Here is a 20,728-nt window from a genome sequence, read left to right as displayed (position 1 = left end):
AAAGGCATCAATTTTCACCAGTTCTTTGATTCTTTTTTTCTTTAAATGGGGGTTTCTAGAAGTGATGAAATGTTACCTAGCATGTGCATCCTCGTTATGACAAAATACATAGAGTCAGCCTATGCATTAGAAAGGTTATGATCCAAAGATAATTTGAGCAGCCTGATCTAGTGGTTGGTAAGCCTGCCCATGGCTGGGAGTTGCAACTCAATGAACTCATTTTTGTCTAAGCTTAATCTTCAAAATGCATTATTATGTAACGTCTGATTCTGGGCATTACACACAAGGGAAACCAAGGCGAGTCTTGACATTGCCTGCGCTATGCTCATACAGGTAAGGTGCTAAGTCAGCAAGAGAGAAGCAGGCCTGTAACCAGCAGGCTTCACTAATGGGTTGCTGGCACAGTATGAAGAGTGTGAATTAGATATTCACCTCTGGTATGAGAAGATACTCCCCCAGCAGGGACCATGGATTGAAAGAGAAGAAACACTGTCAGCCAGTAATCTAAGCTGCCCAGCTACACACCAGTATACATGCCTACTGTCTGACTTCTGCAAAGTTTTGGGAAGTTAGCAAACCTTTATCATTAATTTTAAGGCTTTAAACAAATTCCGTGCACGGATTAACTAATGGAACAGGCTGAGTCATTGCATTCATTTTAGCTTTGGCTGTGGCCATATGGCAGCCCCTTCTGACCTGTTGTAAATGTTCCCTATCAGGAACATTGTTGTCTACAACAGGATACGATGGCTATGTACCATCTCAGCCCCCTTACTTAAGGTATTTATTCAAAGAGCGCATATATGACAAAAGGTGGAATGAAACTGGATCAAATAGGCATAACGTAGATGAGTAATATCAATACCAAAGTGTTTGTTTTCTCTAGCTCTATAGCCATCTCTCACATCAAAGGATGCACAATTTAAGGAAAACACTTTGAGCTAGCACAGATTTAGCCCTTCCAAAAGATAACCCCACACCCCAAAGGATGTAAAGGCATATCAGTTGAAGTACCTTTTAAACTCTTTTCATTATTCATTGGATGTCTAGGGAAACATTTTGAATGGTGTAATTCAATATGCCCAACAGGCTGGTGCCAGAGATTCCATTAAACCAGTGAAATGACTACCTGAGCTGCCTGGCATGTGAGGAGAGCCTCAGCCATGTATTAACCCTTATCAATCAGAGCATGAACGGGAAAAGAGAAAACAATGCATGCAAGGGCTCTAGACTGTAAGTTATCTGCACAAGGTGGGCTAAGACTTCAGTTAAGGAGCTGAAGTCACTCACAAAGCAAGGGCTAATTTGAGGGCAAGATTTCTGCTCCTCTTTGAAAATTAGGAAGGGAACTCGCTCTGATTCCCCTGTCTGGGACATGAAGCGAAAAGCAAAGATTCTGCTTGGTAGTGTGAAAAATCTGGAACTGATCAAAAGAGAATGAACAAAGGCTCACTGTTACTATATGTTTGACTCTCTGACACTGGATGAAGAAGCAGTCATCTTTGCAGCTTCAGCACTGAGTCTGATCAGATGCCCCATCCTGGCTGCTCCATCACATCTACTCAATCCCTGTCCCAGGAAGCCCTTCCCATCTCAGCAGAAACACACTTTTGGAGTGAGACAGTGTGATGGATGATTGTTGTGGTCTCTGATAAACTTTATTCTATCCAGATGGGTTCTGGACTTGGCCCACGGGGACCCTGTGTGTCCCTGAGGGACACACAGACACACATTAATGGCAGCGAGTGGAAAGACCATCTGAAATTCAGAGACAGTGATTGTGTCTCCTAGAGCTCTCTGTGTCCAAGAGAAGTCAAACATTTGTTTAAAGTGCTGCTTTGTATGCATTCAGGGTCACTTCCATTAGGCCTGTTAATTCCCCAGAGTAATTTATATTTACATATTCTTGCCCCCTCCCACAGCACAGTCATCGCAGCTGCATTTTAATTTATGAAAAAAAAAAAACCAGAAAAGTATTTGTGTATATAAAGATAGATGCCTTCCAACAATAGCTGTCTCTAAAACAGAGAAGTTTTCTGATTTAAGTGTATCTAAGGCAGTGACGTGGCCCTTCTGACTTCATTTCTTTTGGCCATCATTATGGCCATTATTATTTCTCTTAAATGATTTTCTTCACATTCTTACAGAAAAAAACCCACAAGCTGTCTCAAAGAGAGTAACAGTGCATGCAGATATAACTTAGAGGAAGCCGGCCTGGCTGTGTCCCGCTTGAGAACTGATATTACAAAGACTCCAGTAGTTGAATTGTTGCAGGATTTTTCCTTCAACAGCATGGGACAAAGTCTTCCGACTGCCATGGAAACAGGCTGGGTAGTGCTGTCAAATGGTCGATTGTACAAATAATCTGCAGTTAATGTGAATATTGCTCATTGCCAAGGTATAAATGTCGTACTTCATAACAAAAAAGTTTCCAGCAGATGTTCCTGTAATCCTATTTACTGGTTCTGTGCTATTTCCCCCCGGTCACTTAACATGACTTTTCAGTGTTTTTTTGTATGTTGGAAAAATCTTTATTGAACACAATGTAAGAAATAATCTGTCACAGGCAGAGGAATGCAGTGGATGACCTGAACGATTTCCAATTCCTACTGGTTCTTTGTTATATTAAATATGTTCATAATTAGAGAACAAAAGAAATATTATTATGATGTAAAACCATCCATGTTATGTTCTGTAACAGCAAAAATAATTTGCTAAAAAGTCATGCCCCCCCTGACAATTATATCATACAAAAGTGTGCATCAGCCAGGCTTGGCATACAGCTCTCTGTGTGGGAGGCTGTGCCGGAGTGTGCCCTGGCCTCAACAAACAGCATTTCTTTGGCCATTCACTGCATGATTTCTTAAACTATTAAACAAATGTTGTTCCTCTCCTTGCTTACTAAACACAGATTAAATCTACAAAAAGTGCAGCTTTCACAAGGCTGTGTGGCTTCTCTCCTACCTCTCTTGCAGTGTGCAGTTTGCTTGGCTGTAATTTTTTAAAATCTCTTCCTGGAAAATCACCCTGACAATAAAAAGAGAGAGAGAGAGAGAGAAGCAAGTAATGCAATGATTTGGTTTTTCTGAAAGAAAGCTGTAGTGGAACAAATACCATTTTAACCCTAGATGTGGTAGTAGTGCTCACGTGTTTGCCCGAGTATTTTCAGCACTAACTCTCTCTTAATTTCCCAGCTGGAAGGCAACTGTTCCTGGTTCACATAGTTGCTACAGAGCTGTGATTAAGTGTGGGGAAGGGAGGATTAGTAAATTAAAGCTAAAAGCTATAGGAAAATTAGTGGAAGCTGTGAAGTAAAAATGTTAACAAGCAGAAGCAGGAGAGCTTCCATGAGAGGACATTGTAGTCTCTGACACAATGTAGCAAACAAATATGTATTTTAAAATGTATATTAATTGATCTATAATTGCTGTCTTTGAAGTATAGTAAGTATTTAGAAAAGGCACAAAGAATAGGGTGCTCTGTGCAGAGGACAACCGTGGTATCACAATACACAGCAGCATTCCCTCATGGCCCTTCTTATATTACTGAATTAAAACATGGCATTACATTATACATACCAGGTAGAGGGAGTACTGAAGTCACTTTGGTGTTAATGAGCCAAAGTTAACCATATTTCAATCAGATTTTATTGAGAAAGAGACGATTAAGCAGACGAAGAGTTTATCGATCTTCCTTTTTAGACCTTAGGGGCTATCTTTAAAGAAGATGGACATTATGTGTCACTAATTTCCATAGATGAGGTGAAATACAGTTCCCTCTGAAATTAAAAAAAAAAAAAAATATTAAAAAATAGAAAGCAAAAAATGAGACAGTGTCAGTGCAGTATCTAAAGTGCAGGAGGCACCTGGATGAGGCCAGACTCTTTTCAGGGGTGTGTAGTGATAGGGCAAGGAGCAATGGCCGAAAAATGGAACATAGGAAGTTCCACATAAATATGCAGAAGAACTTCTTAACAGTGAGGGTGATGGAGCACTGGAACAGGTTGCCCAGAGAGATTCTGGAGTCTCCTTCTTTGGAGACATTCAAGACCCATCTGGACACCTAGCTGTGCAAACTACTGTAGGGTATCTGCTTTCACAGGGAGGTTGGACTAGATGACCTCCAGAGGTCCCTTCTGAGCCCTGTGGTTCTGTGATTCTCTAAATGTTCAGTGCTGGTTTAGCTTCTCATGCAAGCCCCAGCACTACCGATGGTTCCTGGAAAGGATCCAGCACCCCAAGTAGGACACCGACCCAGAGCTTCCAAGGTGAGTCACCAGTGTCCCAGGATCTGAACTGCACAAACACTCCTAGCAACTTGGGAACAGCATTTCCTGCCTGCTCCTCTGCCATACCTGCCTTTCATTCTCAGTAATTTGAAACCAGTGGGAGCTCCACAACAGGGATGTCTGTGAGCAGATTTTGGTCCCTGGGCTATTTGTTTTTTGGTTGTTTTGGATTTTTTTTTTCCTTTTTTTGAGCTAGAAAGACTAAAGTGGTTGCGGTAGCATAATATACACATCACTTGTCAAATTTAGATCAAAGCAGCTTTAGTTATGTAAGAACAGAAAATGTCTTAACTTGGCAAACTCCTTTTTTCCTCCAGGGATGCTATACATTCGTCATAGAGAAATTTCACAAGACACACTTTCAGCTGCCACCTACTCCTAAAAACAATGCAGCTTCTCTGTTTAATTTCTAAAAAAGACAGAACGGAGCTTTTTCCAGCCCTGGCTATCCTCAACCCTGGGCAGGGGAAGATGTTGGGCACAGCATGGTGTCACTAGGAGGGCTCCATTCTCTCCTGCCTCAAATGGTGAGGACCAAGCTCACAGGAGAGAGGCTAACAACAGAAATAGATATCTCCCACTCCCTCCCTTCATCCCTCCCTCCCTACCTTTTATTGTATTTCCAAGGAACCACTGTACCTTAGGTCGCTTCTATGTCAGACTGTACTTCATACCATGCCTATATGAGGTGTAATTTTTACTTTGAGTACCCCAGAAAACCATTATCAGGAACGTGAAAATTGATTCTATAAGCTTGGGTCAGAGTGCAGCTTTACTTAAAGGTCATGAGTGCTAACTTTCTTTGCCAATAACTATTAAAATTTGTAAACCTGCATTTTTAAGAGCTTAAGTTGAATTCTAATGACTCTAAATGGCTCTTTAAAGGTGGTGACAACTATGCTTCAGGTATTTTTTCCCTAAGCACATATCATTCTCTCTCTTTGATATACTAATCATAATAAATATTGCTAGACCTGCAGAGACTGAGCATGAGAGTCTCTTCATTTTTTCCTAAGTGTTTCAACTGTGCTAGTAAAGGAGATGGCATTTCCCTTCAATCCCTACCTTTTTTGAATACATACCTTGTAATATCATCGTACTGAGGTAATAAACAATAACAATATCAACCAAATTCTGAGCTAAAAAGCTTACAGGGAAAACCACTATTGAAACAGGAAGTGGTGTTAATACTATATGCATGGAAAAAATGGTTCAAATCATGGATGCCTTCAAAGCTGCAACTTTTCTGCTTGTTTTTGAATATTCTGATGAGCACTGGAAGGGCAGAAAAGTGCCTTTCTGTGTTACTGTATGAAGCATAGCCCGTGTCCCTAAAGCCTGCTGAGGGTGGATATGGGGAACTGAACTCCAGCTCTCTGTGTCTGCCTTGAGAGTCCTTGAGAAATAAAAGGAGAGCAAATACGAGTGTTCCTTATCAGGGGAAACTCAAAGGATTAAATAGCCGCCCACTGGCCTTGTTTTCCAGAGCACAAAGGGGAGATTGACAGCCCACTCTGGCAATGAAACCTCACATCATTTTTGGAAGTTGCCAGTGTATTTGTGTCGAATACACCTTGCTCCATTGCAAGCGGCATGCTGAAGGTGAAGCCTGCAAGTTTACTGGGGATTAAATGCAGCCTCTTCCTTCAGGACAATGAATAATTCATACTGGGGAGATGAGAAGCCTGCTTTTTTAAATAGTTATTGCTGCCTTCTTCTGTCTGGGAAGGAAAGAGAGGGAGTCTTGACCAGTTTCTCTTGGTGACAGCAGGTTGTGCCTTGGGCATCCTGCTGCCTTTTCCTGGAGCAGGTCTTCATGTCCTGGAGAGACAGCTTCGTGAGCCATCTTCTTTTTCCTGCACATGCATTTATTTTCCCTTGCTATTTCTCTTCTTTTTTTCTTTCTCTTTGTTCCTTGCTAAGAAAAAATCAATATGCTACTTGAAGCTAAATATCAGCTGATTTGATGAAGGCTTATATATATCTTCTGAGGACTTATTTTAATATCACAGCAACAAACGTGGGAGAACTGGGCAGACAAGCAATGTTTTGCACCTGCAGCCCCATGCAAGTAAGTGATTGCTTTGATGGCAGATGTATTGACAGCTTTTGTTTGGCTACAGATGGAAGGTGGATTGCTTTCTAGGAGACACTACTTTTCTCAGACTTGCCACACCAAATGTTCTGGAGGATTAGGGCATACCTAGGCAGTGCCAAAATCTTGTAACTAATGCAGCACCCACGAGTAGCCTTTAGAAGCCAAAATTTCTCCTTCTAATCAGTTGCACTCCTCAGGAGCTGAGGTAAAGGATGTTCATTTCTGCGGTGACCAGTTCTCTCTGGAGGAACTAAAAAGCCCAAGCCTCATTCCTGCCAGTTAAGGTCTCCTCCACTTAATTACAAAAATTCCACTTGCAGCTTTAGGGTTATAGAGCACACTCATCTATGAATCTCTTTTCTGATCCCCAGTTTTCCAATGGATTATTTATTCCACTCTAATTGGAATGGAAAGAGAAAGCACGGACACAGCTCTGCTTCACATTTCCACCTTGTGCATATAGACTCAAGGAAGAGAAACCATTCATCCAAGGCTCCTGCATGTGACACTGTGTCATTTATCATTGCTCTCATTCCACCTGTCAACACGTGCTCTCTTATGCAACTCTTCTGCCAATCCTCTAGTGGTCTTGCAGAGCTCAGAGCAAAACTGCAGTTGCTACTCACAGTACACTAGAGTTTTACAGACCTGCTTATCTTGAGGAGCCACAAATGAATTTTTGCAGATTTCAATGCAATAGGAAAATACTTCTCCATGGATCATGTGTGGAGGGAACCAAGATGTCCCTCAATTTAGATACCTTTGATTTTTTTTATCTTAATTTTTTCTTCTCATTGGAGAACTATTTCATCTTCTCACCATGAGAAAAGCTCTGTACATCTTGCTTTGCTTTTCATATTCTCACGAACTTCAATTTGACATCAGGATGTAACAACCTACAGAGAGACTGATTAAGTGTTTAGAAAAATGAAAACCTTAAGTCTAGACAGCAAACTCTTGGATCTGGAAATCAAATGCATGCGTGGATGACTCATTCTTATTTTCTTGAAAGAAAACTGTATGCCTCCCTTTAACTAAGTCTTATGAGTAAAACACTTTTCACTCTGTGTTCAGCAGAGACTATTTGAAAGATCTTCAAATGCGTCTTGTGTTGCCAATGCACCCTAAGCAACAAAGTGCTGCACAAATTCAAAGCCATCATCCTCTCCATGTTTGGCCAAATTGCTCAGAAATCAGTGAAAAACCTTGACAAGGCAAAGAAAATAAGACATAGTCTAAGAACAATTAATAGTTCTTGAATATTTTTTCAGATACACAAGGTTTTATTTTTCCTTTTATTTTTTTTCTGCAATTGTACTAATTTGGTTTTCATGTGTTAGAATGTTTGGACAGTAGAGGAAATATTTCATTATATTCCTTTTCAAGTACCATAAATTGCATAGCTTTCCTGCCAAGTATAAGATGCAAGTACTGTGAAGTAATTGCCCTTTTTCTGGCTCTGGCACAGGTCTGTCATGTGAATATGGTAAGGCTCTTCACTTTTTGCCTCTCTTTGACTCCAATATAGCCCACCTGGAGAGAAAACTTTGCAAGGCAGTTCCTCTTAGAACGTGTCCACTTCAGAGCCCTCCGTTAGTTGGAGTTCAGTTGATACAACCTAAATAACACATCACAATAATATACTTGATAGTTATTTTATCCCATTCCAAACAACCTCACTGTATGGCCTGTAGTTATTAGATTTTTACTGCTAATTTGAAAATAAAGAGTGAGACACGTGTACAAATTACCTCCCCCATTACAGACAGCTACTTTCTTTCTATAGGTTTCCATTCTTTCTTGCCTACACTGTTTATATCTGCTGCTCTGTAAGGCATCTGCCCTTCCTCTTGTGCCTTTCTCACAGTCAGTCACAGCATTATGCTACTGCAGACTTCTTGGTTGTCAGTCAACCACCACATATATCCTGTTTTTTTTTTTTAATCCGTGGATGATATGGATAATAGATACTCTTTGCTTCTTGACATTGATGCTTCTTCCATCAAGTTGGTAAGAAAATGTACAGACTCTCTTAAGGCACAAATTGTGACTGGTAACATATCCATAGATAAAGCATTAAGCAATATAATCCAGTAGTAGAGAAGCTTCTGTGTATCAGAACAATGTCCATGATTTATACTCTTCATTGCATAAAGAAAGAGGATAACATGCAGAATGCTGTGCTAGTGATCAGCTTACACTGATCTTTATTGCTGGGTATTGCTGCATATTTCGATGGTTGGTGTTGAAGAAGTTCAAGTTTCAACAGCGTAGGAAGTCATATCAGCACAGATGTGATCAGGCTTAGTTCTGTTTGACTTGTTCAAAATGTTCTTGTTAATTGAAGACAGAAATGTATGAATGTTGCTATGATAGGTAAATGGACATCCAAAACTAACAAGTTGTCTAAAAACTTGAGACGGAGACTTATTTTAACAATCTTAAGATTTATGCCTTTGAAAGAAGAGAGAAATTCTTAAACATTCTTTCCTCTTCCCAGAACTGGCTGCTCTGTTTTGTCTGGATTCACCGTAATGCGATTATTTTTCATCTTGCTATTCCAGCAAGAGGCTGGGAAGGCAGCACTACTCCTCATAGGGTACAGAGAAGATGGGGACTGAAGGCTACAACTACAGGCTTTAGGTTCTCTCACATGTTTTGTCTCAGTCTCGCAGCACCCCTCACACTCCACATCAGATCTGGGATTTAAAAAGGTGCTGTGCACAAAAATCTAGAAAACTTTATGAGTAACTGAGGTAGAGAAGCAGAAGCAACATTGGTGCCAGCAGTTTTCGTGTAGCGGTCAGTCTAACAGAGCCAAGTTGTGGGTCCTGCCTGCCTGCTCCACTACCTTTGGTAGTACAGGTAGCAGCATGCTCCTCTTGTTCTGCTCAGTACTCTGATAAAAAACAGGACTTTCTGCTGCTGGTGCCACTGTTTGAAGGGGCAGATTGGAGGTTTTGAAGGTGCCTTCATGCCTGCACGAAGCTTACTACAGTCATTCTAGTCTCTTCTTATCTTAGACACTCATTGCATAGATGTGTGTGCCTCTAAGGAACATGCGTGCCAGGGCTCTGGAGGTGGAAGAGTTTTCCCAGGAAAACCTTCTACATCTATTCTCAGAAGAAGGAGTTCAGATGGATGTGGCATTTCTAGTTTTTTTTAATGGCTTTTGATTTGTGTGTGCATCTAATCCTTCTAACCCACTACAAAGTGGGTATTTCCCTCCTCAGCAGGCAGGAAAAGAGTCAATGCTATGTTTGTACTATACTCTAGACAGAGAGGCACCCACACGTTAGCCCTTAAAAAGCATCAGAGAGAAGGTATTCTAGTTATCTCACAAAAAGTGAAAAATGTTCCTGATAGCCAGATTTTGTTCTGTGTGGTTACTGGTCTACATTCCCTTCTTTGCTGTAAGACAGGCAGTGAGAAAGTGGAAATTGTTCTTGTTTTGGTTTGATGTTCAAGCTTTCCTTCAAAAACCACAATTTATTACAATTGTATCTTCTTACTATTAGTCCACCAGATTGACTCTATGGTTGAAAATGAAAAGCTATTTTCCTGCTTTGCATTACTGTTGCATCCTCAGCTTTAAGAGGATTCACTCGCTTTCATGTTTAGATCTGGTTTTGCATTTTCTGCTTTATTCATCCTTAAAAGATCAGAAGACTCCCCCTCCCAATCCCTTGCCTTTTAATTTACTTAGAATAAGCACATTAATTAAACAGTTGCATTTGGTTGGTTCAAGGCTATGCCTGTTATTTATTTAGCTGAAGGTTTATCTGGCTGTCAGAATAACTCACTGGAAATATCAGAATTTGGTAACAACACTGTTCAACCAATGTGACCTACAACAGGACCACCTGTGGTGGACCTTATGAGCCAGCCTGTAGCTCTTATTCCTGCCTTCTCTGGCATGATTTTGTATGCTACTGCACCTCGGGCGCACAGTATGTAGCTTCTGTCAAGCCTTCAAGAGAGCAGCAGTGCAATTCAGAAAGGGCTGATAAACACTGGAGATATGACTCAGAGATGCCCATATTACTTCTTCTTCTAAGGTTTCCAGAGCTATAACAAGGGAGAACAGGAACAACCAGTCAATCAATTTATGGAACATTGAAAAGGTCAAGATATTGTAATATGCTGAGTTGCACTGAATATATGGGATATTAAAATTCAGATGCTTCACTCCTAGGAAAATAACTGCAGTGGCACAAATACAGAAGTGCAGACTCCTACCCTGATGGCAATTAAGTAAATATATCTATTTCAGTGGCAGCCTGAGACAGACTGTCTTGTGTGACTCTCCACTACACCTGATAACAGTCTTGGATAGAAAACTTCCTTCCTTTCTTTCTTCCTGTCCCTCTCTTCAGATCTCGTCACATCTTATTTTCTTTCTATAGTTTATTCCTTACATTTCACTTGCTCTGCTGGAGCAATTCTTCTTCGTTACACAGGCTCCCAGAACATTGAGTAGGACCAAGTTTTCTGGTCTGCATGCTCCTATATCCTTCACAAACTTTTGAGAAAAAGCTGTTCCTCACAGTCTATGATTAAAGCCTCTTGTCATTGCTCTATCCCTAAGTGACTCCTAAGTTATTTGGATACCATTTTTTAAAATCAGTACCCGAATCTGGACCAACTGTTGCAGCTGAGATGCAGCAGGAACACAGGGAACACAAGATACTCTTGTCTGTACATCTCTCTGAATGTTTGCCTTAGATCACAATCCTCTATATGCATCAGAACTCAACCATTTTGAAGGCAAAGCAATTAGCTTGCTATTTTTGAGAGAGAAAACCGACATAGCTGCAACAAAACCAAGATTAGTGATGACTAGAATTTGTTTTCAGTTTCACAAATAAATGAGCTCTGTCCCAAACTAACATTGAAATTACAGCCCTGTAATTTCCTGTAATCTGTAACAACAGATAAACTCAGTTGCAAGAGGCAGATGAAGTGAGAAGTAGGGTTTGATCCCCAGTAGGCAGGCATAATCAGGCCAGGCTTAAAACAATGCAGTAATACTACTAACAAGTTATCTGCCTTCCCAAATTTAATACAGAAGCCATCTTAATGATTGAAGATATGGCCATCCATACCAAATGCACTTCCTCCACAGGTAGTCTACTAGAACAGATTCTTGGAAACCATTTTGTTTTTCACCAGTGTCCAGCTCCTCATTACCTGCCAAATGAGTACTACTCAGCTTCTCTGACTCCTACAGCTCCTTCCTTTCCCTTGCTGTGGTTTGGGTTGCAGAAATCTCACGCTGAATGCTCAGGTTCCGGACCAAAGCCTATCTTATCTTGTTCACACATGCTTCATGTATGCATTATTCACGCTTACTTGTTGTGAATTATCAACACTGAGAGCAAGTAGCTTTGCCTCCATCTAGGACCGGACTTCTGGAATAGGGTAAAGAACATCCTGTAGAGAAATGTTATTATGTAAAAAGATGATCTATCCTATGTAGGATACTGCTCCTAGGCAGAAGCAGTAGACTGTAAGGTGCTCAGAAGGTTTTGCTGGAATATTAAAAACACAGAATATGAAAAGAGATCTCAGTCATCTGAGAACCAAAGAGCTGAAGGATTAAAGAAGTACGTAAAACCACATCCATGTCTCCTCAAGATATTTTCTTATATCCAGGGCAGACTGGTGAATCTGACAGAAACGTATTTACGTCTGCTGGGCAGATCCTGTTATAAGAAAAAACTGCCTATGAAAGCTGTTTTGTCAGTAAGAAAGCTATAGAAGCTCATCTCTAATGCATATAAGCTCTTATTTAAGTATTACAGAATCGCTCTTCAGGGTATTTTTGCTTTTTGTTACAAGAAGCACATATTTTATAATGCCTTCTGATTGCTTTATTTGGGATGTAATGGTTTTGAAGTAATATTTAAACATAAATAATTTGGTTTTCCTTCTCTTTTGTGCTTGGAAGACTTTTCTGTTTGTTTTTATGTTTGATGCTTTTTTATGTGTGTGGATTTTTTTGGTGGTGATGTTTTTGTTGTTGATGTTTTCTATATGGAAACAAGGACAGTAAAGAGCATTTTCTGTTCCATCTGAGGTTGAAAATAACAGCATGGAGTCAGAGAGGGCTATTCAGAAGCCAATTTGTGTCCCCAGTTGGGCATCCCTTTGGATGAATGGAAGTGGTACAAAACATGCAGGGTCTGGGGCTAACGGAAACAGCAATCAAGAAAGTGAATTTTCTGAAAAACACTAAAACTATAAAAAGAGTTGAGCACACTGTTGAAAAAGCTGTACATTTGGCTCAAGGGACTGCTGAGCTTTCCCCTTTTCAAGAATCAGACTGCAGTTGCTGATATAAGATGATTTGATGTTTCACCCTCTTTTCCCCATGAAAATATCATTTTTAGGCATTTTTAGATTTCTCATTTCTGACCATTTAAGTTGTTTTATAGCCATGGTATAACAAAACCAATTTTTTTTAATTTTTTTATTTTTTTTAATGTGAAAGTGAGACTGTGATTCTGTGGCTCATTCTGTAAATGCAAAAAAGATGCAGCATTAAAATTTGTTGTGCTCTTTCATTTTAGTAAAACCTCAGTTTTAGAGCAGGTGTTTGAAAATTGGCATCAAAGTGATCTTTCCATCTCAGTGCAAGGTCAGCCTTTCACTGCAAAAGCGGCTTCATTCCAAGGTAGTGTTAAGGCTAGAAATCAAGTAGGCAGCCTTACTCTCCTGTGCTCTCAGGAACAGCCTACCTGATACTTGGTTTGTTAAGTTTTTCTGCCTGTGGTAATATGGATGTAGAAATGAAGACTTCTTTCTACAAAGGCAGATGCTGGAGTAACTGTCCCTGGAGGTGAGCAAGAACATTGTAGATGTGGCACTGAAGGACATGGTTAGTGGGATTGGTGGGGAGGGGTTGGTGGTTGGACTAGATGAACTCAGATGTTCAGATGATGAACTTTCCAGCCTTTATGTTTCTATGATCTTATGTTTCTATGGTTCAAAGCATGATATGTACTGTATAAGATCGTACCATGAGTTATTATGATAAAACATTTTATTGAGAAAGCATTCATTAACTGAGTGTCATCCAACAAACTCACCAACTCCGATGAGCTCATTAAGAGGATGCCTCAGTATAAGAGAACAAAGTGAGGTGAGCAGGAAACTTTGTGCCATTTTCTAATACTAGACTTGAAGACTTTGGATTGTTCTTTTAGTGCAATTATGTATATGTATGTGTGTATGTATGGAATTGCATGCAAGGAGGGAATGTATACATTACAATATACATATACAATCAATATACATGAATATACATAATTCTTCATAAATTGCTTTCGGTGAAGTTTATGACCTTTCGGTGATCTTTCCTTGAGCCTTATGGGTCTCACAGATGTCTTGGAGAAGAGATGGTGATAAGACATGTTGTAAGAAAATGGACAGTGCTTACCAGACAGCTGTACCAACATAGAATAGAAGGAAGGCAATTCCAGGTGACAGAATGGGCTACTCAGGGAGGTGGTTGAGTTACTGTCCCTGCAGGAGTTCAAGAAACATTTAGATGTTGTCCTGAGGGACATGGCTTAGTGGGGAAATGTTGCTGGTAGGTGAACAGTTAAGACTAGATGATCAACTTTGGTGATTCTATGATTTTGATCCAAACAACAAACAGATGATCCAAAATGCCTTATCAAGCCATGAGTGTAACTCCTAGTTTTCATTCTCCTGATGGAGACAGGAACTTCTTCTCAAGAAAGGCGTCAGCTTTTGTTTTTAGGAGATTGGTCTTGTCCCTGAGGCACCGTCAGAACATCATGTCTCTTGAGGACATTGTGTTCAGGCTGTTCTGATGCCCATGGTGGAGCTTCAGCTCAGGCTTTCTCCTCCTGCCATGCACACGATCCCATGGGATGCAATCTAGAGCTTGCGCTTGTACTGTCCCATTCAGGTGCCTGCCACTCTGCAGGCCCTGCCTCAAGTTTCAATATCTGGATGTGAAACTCTTAAGAGTTAATTAATTATCTCAATTCAATTCTTGTTCTGATATTGAAGGCTTCAATTTAGACATACAAACATGCTATCTGTGTGACATCACGGTGCAGAATCTTCCACACTAAGTGAAAAAAGGCTTTTGCATTTTATTTGACACTACAAAAAACACCGAGTCTCAGCATGGCTGAGTTCACATTTCAAGAGAATTATTTATGATGGGAATTTTCAAACTTTCCAAAACTGCTGTAACAATAAACTTTTGCTTCCAATGCAGCTTACTGCTTGGATGAAGAAACACACTCTTTCACTTCCACTGGACTCCAGAGCCTATTTATGAGCAGTTCTTTTGCCTGAGATGGGGATTTAGCATACAAAAGAAGCTAAGTGTCTTTCTTGAGATGTTGTGTAAATCTCTGCGGTTGGTAGGAGACTCCTTCAGCCTTTGTGACAAGGTCATGTGCCATGTAGTGTTGTAATTTCAAAGGACTGAAAGTACCCAGTCCATGAGGATAATACACATTTCCCTTGGTGACCTTTTCATTATTTTGTCGTTCCACTTACATAAGCATATGTTAGCTAAGATAATTGATCTCATTTAAATACACAAGCCAAGATACTGCAATTTCAAATTAGCTTATCGCTGCAGTTATCTTAAATATCACTGAAATAAATTTACATTTAATCTCATGTAAATGACACCAACAAACTTGTTTATATCTCATCTAGAGGAAAACTAAAACATAACTGACTTTTTTTTCCCAAAATTTTGCAAATTAATTCACAGAAACCTTGAGGAAACATAAAGTAAAACTTCCCATATACTTTACTAGATAGGAAACCGTGAAGTTTTATGTATGAAAGCTGAGTACCAGCCTTTTATTCTTTTCACTATATGTTAGTCATGTTTCTCAATGAAAGGAAAAATAAAGGACTGGTTCATATTTTTTTGGCAGAACTGTGGAAATCATTGCAGAATTTCTTGTGAATATACAAGGTACTGCCCCAAGGCACTTTCTCTGATCTAGATCATGGCTTTCTGGAGGACCGACCACTGTAGCACTGCCATGTCCCTAAGCACAGACTCCTTAAACTTCTTCAGGCTTAATAGGGAGTGATCAAGCCTAAGAAACAGTAAAAATTGCTGTCCAGGGGAAATGTGCATTTGCAGAGCTTTTTGGAAAAGCCAGCAGTCATAGATTAGTCATGGGCAAGATGGGTGGGGAGTTCTGTGCCCCACTGCCTGTCCTGCTGCACAGATACAGCACAGCCTTGGCTGCACTGAGCAGAAGGACTGAACCACTGGGTCTCGGCTCTGGAGCAATGCAGTGACATTACTCCACACCCAGATAAAAAATGTTCTGCTCACGGAGCTGCAGTGAAGTGAGACTCCCTCTTGCCTTGCACCTTCAAGCAGGACCAGCTCCAATTGTCCCCTTCTGGACCACTGTGTTTTGCAAACTATGATAAAAACATGTTGTGTTTTATTCTGGGAGGACTAGTGCAAGCTATGGCAGCATTTGGAAAGCTGGACACCTGGACAACGTGACAGTGGATTCCTGCCTTTTTTTTTTCAGCCCTTTTTTTAAAAGCCTTTGTTATTTCTTAAGGCTGAGCTGTTAGTAGACTGCTGGCAGCTAGTTTTTTACACCCCTAGTTTTCTTAACTAGAAATGGCCCTCTGAAATGCCAGGAATTATTTGGAATGGGGAAATACCACACAGCTCAGTGGGAGAGTTTTTGTTTCTTTCTTTTGTTTTCTTCTCCTGTATCCAAACACGGCCCCATTGGCCAATTCCCCATCTCCAACCCTGCTCACAATTTAGGATCCGTCATTAACCAGCTTTGGCTGAAGCCACGCCAAGCAGCACTGCTGTTATCTCTGCAAAATACAGAGCATTGAGGCCCAACCAGCTGCAATCTGTGCAAGGAATGATTCTCAAAGACCCACAGGTGTCACGTGGCCACTAACTGCAAAACATTCTCCCTAAACTGACCGAGTGCAGTGTGTATTTCCTCCTCGCTCTTACAGGAAAATAGGAGAAAAGAAATGAGGCATCCAACAGCATGAGCTTGAAGACATTTTTGGACTTGGATGTAACTTGCATGTCTTTCTCTCCTGTCCCTCCCACCCAACCTGCCTTCCTCCTGCAGTAGCACAGGGATCCTTCTTTGCAGGTCTCCTCTCATCAGAGGATTGTCTTCTCCTTTTCTCCCCTTCTTGGGAGCTGGAGCTGTTGTCTGCAGCAGCAGAGCAGAACTAATTTCTCTGTGCTTTGCAGGCTGTTTCTCACAGCAGAAAAACTCGGAAGCTCCATTCCCCATCAGCAAAAACTTGTGGAGATATTTTGGATTGGGAAAAGCTGCCCCTTGGGAGCCAAACCAGAGCCTGCAGTGGGCCACACTGCATGAGGAGAGAGGCGTGTGGGGGATGGGCGGGCGGCACAGCAGGGGAATGGAGCCGACCAGGGTATGAGGAGAGAGTATGGAGACTGCAACAGTTCTTGCTGCTCTCTGTTCATCTGCTCTCGCCAAAGTCGCACCTGCGAGCAGCTTTTGGCACTGCTCTGCCGGAAGCACAGTGTCAGATGGGCACTGGCTTCCAGCCTAGACAACTCTGTTGGGCGAAGTGCACTTGTTGGGACAGGTGGGGTTGGTGAAGGTTCAGGTTGTGGGGAAGGAAATGAGGCAGGATGGCACCTTTCACCACTGTTGATTTTGTTTCTTTTCTGGTCTGTTAATTACAGTTAACAAATTATAGGGGCTGGGACAGAGGGGATTGGAAGCATTCACGCTCCCCCCAGATTTTATACCCTTCCTTCGCTTTGCATGCTCCCACCGCTCACGTTACCGCTCTGAGGCAGGAGCTGCCTCGTGCACCGCACTCACTGCAGCCGAGCCCTGCTGAGGCCTTTGCACGCTGCTGCTACGCATACACTCGCTCACAGCGCCTCGGGCTGCGCACAGCAGATACTTCGCTCCCGTCCCCCCCCGCCGCGTGCCCCTATTTCAGCCCCTCCGCTCCGGGCCCCCGCGGGAAACTTTTCCTCTAGCGGCACACCCAGCCGGCCCCGGCGGCGGGAGCAGCGGCGCGGGGAGCGCACGGCCCCTTTAAATTCCAGCTGTGCGGCGGGGGGCAGCACCGCTGGCGGCGCGGCGCGGGGCTGGGGCCGGGGCCGGCTGCCGGTGCGCGGCGGTGGGGAGCGCGCAACCTGCGCCCGGGGGAGGTAGCGGCTCCAGCGCCGCGGTCCCTCGCGGTGGCGGAAAGGATGAGGGTCGCTTCTGGCTGCTTTTTTTGCCTCCTCGAGATGATTTCCATAGTAACCTGATCGAGCGGTGCAATTTCGGAAACTGGGGTGGCTTTATTATTATTATTTTTATTATTTTTTTCCGTTTTTTTTTTTTTTTTCCTCCGCTTCTTCCCTCCCACCTCGTCGGCCCCCGAGGAGTGACAGCTGGCAGGTAAGGTGCCCCTGCCCCGCGGGGTATTTCCGCGCCGCTAACTTCCCCGGGCGGCAGCGGCGGGGCGCGGGGTCCTGCGCGGTGCTTCGGCGTGCGCGGCCGGGGGCTGCGGGCCGGGACTGCAAGTCGGGCGGAGCCGGGGAGCCCGGCGGGGGGTTACCCCCGGGGAGAGCGCAGAGCTCCTCTTCCCCTCTTTGTTTGCTTGTTCCCAGAGAGGGTTTTATTCTTCCCTTTGTTTCTCCCTCCTTTTCTTCCTCCCCCCCCCCCCACTCCCCCCTCCCGCACACCCCCCCATCTCTCCTCTGCCTGGTTTGTTTCCTTGTATCATCTTTCCTTCCTTCTCCCTTTTGTGAGGGTGAGAGATCGCACGCACTTTACCTTAAAATCAGCGGCGAGCGAGGACGCAGCCGTACGGCCGCCCGCTCCCGGCACAACCGCATCCCCGCTCTTCTCTCCCCGGCCGTGCCCCGGCTCCGGGGGGTTCCCGCAGCGCCTCGGGTGGGCTGGGGTCAGCCCGCAGCACCCGAGGAGGGTTTAGCCCGAAGCGGTTGGGTGTCGGGTTCAGGGGATGCGCGTGTGGAAACCTGTGGGCAGGGTGGTCTAGAAGCTTCTCCCCCCATAGCCCGCACCTCACCCGCCTGCTGGGTCGGTCCGGAGAAGTTGGGGACGAGGGATGTGTCACCTCACTGTTGCGTGGCAATGGGTTGGTGGTGGCGCAGGTGGCCCTAAGGGTGTTGAGATGCCCGCTGGTGCCAGTCCCACTGCTCAGCCCCACCTGCCTCCTGCTCCCTGTGCAGCGCTGGGCTGTATAGGGTAGGCCTTGCAGGGTTGGGTTCGGTGGTGGAGATTCTGCCCATTTCTGTCCCACTGGGCCTCTTGCAATTGCCAGGTGGGAGCCATGCACCGCGTGGGGTGATGCTGTAACTTCCCATGGCTCAGTACCCACCCTGCCCCTCCGGGTGCCAGCCAGAGATGGGCTTTTGGACTGTGAGTCAGTTGAAAGGGTATTTGTCATTTCTTGTACTGGGTTTTACCGAGCACGAGGAATAGATGGCTCTGGTCAGGGCTTTTTGTTTCTGTCACCAGTGATCAATAATCATCTGGTGGCAAGGTGATCTTATTACAGAAAAGCCAAAGTGCACGCTGCAAACAGCAGAGAGACAAGGTCAGAAACTCGGAGCTGTCAGCGTTCTGCCTGCTTTGCATATTTGAAGATGACGTATTCCTTTCAAACTAACAGCAACTTCGGGCTTCCGATGAGCTTTATTCCCAATGTAAATAATCAGCGTTGGGTTGAGACGGGAAACCATTGCTGTTTGACAGAAGGTGTCTCATCCTGAATCATCCTCATACCCTTTAAAACCTTCTAGTTTGGCCAAGCCGTACGGGGATTGTGATGCTCTGAGGTGAAAATAGTTTTTGTCTTTGCCAACACAAAGGTTGGCTCGTTCTTAGTGCCCAGCAACTGCTACCGGCTTCCAGACACAAAAGAAAGGCGTAGGCTGTGGCCTGAAGAGCGTGCACGCTAAAAAAGGCCGTCAGCTGGAGGGGAGCGACGAGCAGCCAGCGATCCGCTGCGCCCAACAGCGGCAGCTGAGGGAGCCGAGCTGAGGCCGGCAGCCCCGGCGCGGAGAGGTGCGAGGCGCGGGGAGCGCGGCCGGGACCCGCCGGGATGAGGCGCTGCGGGAAAGGGCGGCCGGCCGGCGGGCGGAGCGGGCAGGTGAGCGGCGCCGAGGGAGCCGGGAAGGGAGCCGGCGGGGGAAGGGGTTACGCCGGGACTCGGAGTCTGACATGAAAAGCTCGGGGTAATGAGCTTAATCTACGAGATCTGGTTCTGAAATTGTGTGTGCCTGCCAATTAGCTAACCATTCTGCTTTGCAGAATGGAATTCAGATCCTATCTCGGCAAGTGCATTGACTCTGAAGTGCTGCGAGGAAAAGCAAAATCTCCTCTTTCCCCCGCTGTGGGTTTTAAATACGAACAAAAATCAGATCTGAGAGCCGAGGAACCCTTTAATGCGCTCGCTTCCCTAACTTCGTCTCCTCTATGGCGCGTAGGCTTCCGCCGTTAAAATCAAAAGCCCCGGTGGCGATGTGACTTCAGGGGGCCGAACCCGGGGCGGCTCTCGGGCATTTTCATCAGAGAAATTTTTCAGCAGTGCCCGTGCATTGTGAGCAGGGGTCGGCGTCTGTCCCAGCGTGGGCCGAGGCTTAGGAGGCGTGTGGCCGCTGCCTCGCAGGGAGCACGGCACAGGGAACGCAGCCCCCCGGCCTTCAGTAGTGAGCGCTTGGCTGGACGTGACTTACAGCCCGGCCTTTATTAGCCTGCGGTGCAGGGAGCGCTCGCGTTCGTGTGTGTCAGTCCGTGTGTGCCACCACAGCTTCCAAAATGGCTGAATGCTATTGATCCAATTAAAAATGCCACAGGAAAATAAGTGGAATCGGTTGAAATTTCAGCCTGAAGATCGCTGTGAAGGATAATTTGGGTTATACGTCGCTTGAGCAGCCAGCTGCAATACTGGTGAGGAGTTGACAGAGTCCTTCATTAAGCTGTCCTTTCACCCTGATTTCACTGGTATGGACTTGGAAATGCAGATGTAAATGGTGCTGTGCTGGGCAGAGTGCTGATCTTGGTGATATTTTCGATCACTGAACCCCCTGTTGCTTTTTTCTGAGTCTAGAAATGTTTCCTTCAGATGGCATTAATATGGTTTATTCTACAGAGGATCAAAAATTCATTATGTTTGGTTGTGCTGAGATGCAACAATACAGATTTTCTCTTTTTCTTAGAGAAGTGTTATCTACTTAATGCTAAATTTTACACTTAGCCTTCACATTGCAGTGAATCAGTGGTTTGTGCTTGGGACCCACTTATTTTTAGGAGGAATTCTGGCCTGCACCT

The 20,728-nt window shown here is 43.9% G+C and overlaps 1 protein-coding gene across 1 annotated transcript in view; it reads left to right on the top strand.

Moving 5' to 3' along the window:
• Positions 1–17,554: 17,554 nt before the first annotated feature.
• Positions 17,555–20,728, top strand: part of NAV3 (neuron navigator 3) — a 524,389-nt gene continuing 521,215 nt past the window's right edge. The window contains exon 1 of the mRNA XM_052668319.1: positions 17,555–17,827. The gene's annotated coding sequence lies outside the window, so the exon portion shown is untranslated. The remainder of the gene's footprint in view (positions 17,828–20,728) is intronic.

This window comes from Tympanuchus pallidicinctus, unplaced genomic scaffold, assembly GCF_026119805.1.
Source record: "Tympanuchus pallidicinctus isolate F22 unplaced genomic scaffold, pur_lepc_1.0 scaffold8, whole genome shotgun sequence".
Classification (NCBI taxonomy): domain Eukaryota; kingdom Metazoa; phylum Chordata; class Aves; order Galliformes; family Phasianidae; genus Tympanuchus; species Tympanuchus pallidicinctus.
This window is presented reverse-complemented; position numbering and strand designations above follow the sequence as displayed.